Source organism: Herpailurus yagouaroundi, unplaced genomic scaffold (genome assembly GCF_014898765.1).
Source record: "Herpailurus yagouaroundi ecotype Mexico unplaced genomic scaffold, PumYag 187, whole genome shotgun sequence".
Lineage (NCBI taxonomy): Eukaryota > Metazoa > Chordata > Mammalia > Carnivora > Felidae > Herpailurus > Herpailurus yagouaroundi.
Genome location: NW_024412418.1, coordinates 15,494,058 through 15,496,561, shown reverse-complemented (window position 1 = coordinate 15,496,561; position 2,504 = coordinate 15,494,058).

Below are 2,504 nucleotides of genomic sequence, written 5' to 3'. Positions count from 1 at the left end.
CAGCCAAGTCAGATCAGGAGATGAAGGGAACAGAGAATAGCCACTGGATGTGGGGATATGTGTTGATCATAGGTGGACTATCCCAGAGGGCACAGTGGGTATGCGGGGCGAGATGGGGAAGGTTGAACCGAGTTAGGGAAAGTATAGGGCAGTAAAGGGGAAGACAGGCAGGTGATAATAGATGCTCTTAGGGGCTTGTGCTTCTGGGAAGGATTGAGGTAAACAGAGTTCAAGCCCTGACAGGTTGATCCTGATACTCTCCTTGAGAAGGTTTGGTGTTGGGCCTGGCTCTGAAATCCAGGATCCCCTTCCTGGTGGTGTGGTGGGTACCAGGGCACTGCTTGTGAAGCTATGGTTGCAGAGGCGGGGCACATGCAAGTGAGGGCGGTGAAGACCAGCAAGCTTGTTCCTGACTGGTATTAATCCTTAGGACAGTGCTGCTAAGTAGATTTATTGTTGCCATTTACAAAAGCTGACACTACAGCTCAGACAAGTTAAAAGACTTGGTCAACATCAGACAGCAAGGATGGAGAGAAGAGTTTTGTTTTGTTTTGTTTTTTGTTTTTGTTGTTTTTTTTTTTTAGAGAGAGAGAGTGCACATGAGCGGGGGAGGGTCAGAGAGGGGGAGAACGACCCCCAAGCAGGCTCCACACTGTCAGTGCAGAGCCAACATGGGGCATGAACCATGTACTGTGAGATCATGACCTGAGCCTAAGTGGAGAGTTGGACGGTTAACCGACTGGGCCCCCCATGCGCCCCTACAGAGAAGATTTTATACCCAGGTCTTTCCAAACCCCCAGTCAGAGTTCTTCTCATTTTCAGACCATCATTAGTGCTGGAGCAGGAACCAGGAGGTTAAAGAATCAGAGAGAGAGAGATGTGGGAACTTCCTTTGAGTCTGGCTGGGACAAATTCCTTCACTGTTTGGCTCTCATTCCCATGAGATTTTGAGCTTCTTGAAGGTAGAGCCTATTCCATTTGTTTCTCTAGCTACTAACACAGTGCCTGACACATAGTGTGTGCTCAATAATATTTAATTAATGAGCAAATTAATGAATTACTTTATGCTGTTCTTTTCTTTTTCCCATCCTTCTTTCCTTCTTGTCCCTTCTTTTCTTCTTTAGTAGCAAGTCATTTAACTCCTGAGCTTCATTATGGGTCTACAGCCATAATTTCCCAGATTTGTCTCAAAGTTTGAGCTGAGACATCCCTTAACACCAAAAAAGCTATGCTTTTACTCTTTGATTATTAGCGTGTTTATTGCTGAGCCTAAATGTGCTGTGTGATGTGTGTGTGTGTGTGTGTGCACACAGTTTCATTTGTATAAATTATGAATGAATGCATGGTCCATATTTACCACTTTACCCTAAGACTCTAGAATAGATGAATCGATATTAACAGATGGTTTTCTTTAAGAATTATTAATATAGGGGCGCCTGGGTGGCGCAGTCGGTTAAGTGTCCGACTTCAGCCAGGTCACGATCTCGCGGTCCGTGAGTTCGAGCCCCGCGTCGGGCTCTGGGCTGATGGCTCAGAGCCTGGAGCCTGTTTCCGATTCTGTGTCTCCCTCTCTCTCTGCCCCTCCCCTGTTCATGCTCTGTCTCTTTCTGTCCCAAAAATAAATAAACGTCGAAAAAAAAAATTAAAAAAAAAAAAGAATTATTAATATAGATATGCGCCAGTCCTGTGTGCTTTTGTTCCTACTCGAACACCCCTCCCATGTGCATGTTCTTTTGGGGGGCAGCACTGAATACTCTTTCACACTTGTGTGCACGTCTTCTTATATCCTTAAGGTGGCAGGCAACAAGCAAAACAGTATTTAAAGAGAATTAACTGAAAGAGTGGGGAAGTGCGGGAAAGAAAAAACTAATTCTTTCTGAAATGTTCTCTAATCCCCCATTTTCTGCTCAGCAGAATTATATTCATAGCTAGATTATTCATTATTAAGAGCTTATTTCAGCCTAGGCTGTGTGTGTCAGTAGATTAGGATGTGGAGGAAGATTAGTTTCTCACAGTGGGTGGCTGGAAATAAGTTCCTTATCTGATCATTAAAATCGGTTGTTCATGGTTTTTTGATCATAATTATTAATTCTGTCAGGGGTTTTTGCATGCCTATTAAATCTCGGTACCCGATATGTAATATTAGGATTCAGTTGCATGGTACCAGTGTTGCATTATCAAGGCAGAAATGAGTGATGTGTGGGTATGTTGGTGTTAAAAATTTTTCAAGTCTTTGCAGTGCCCAGTACTTATTTTAGAAAGTACTTAATGATTTTGAGACTTTTGTAGGATAGTACTATTATTAATAAATAAAATGCCAGCAGCTACTAGTAATTCTCTACCATGTCCCTGACACAGTCTCAGGCTATTTTACCTCTGTTGCCTGTTTTTCTTTTTAATTTTCTTTTTATTTTATGTTCATAGTAGTTTTAGATTCGCAGCATAACTGAGCAGAAAATAGAGTTCCTGTATACCCCCTATCCTCAAATATGCACAACCCGCCC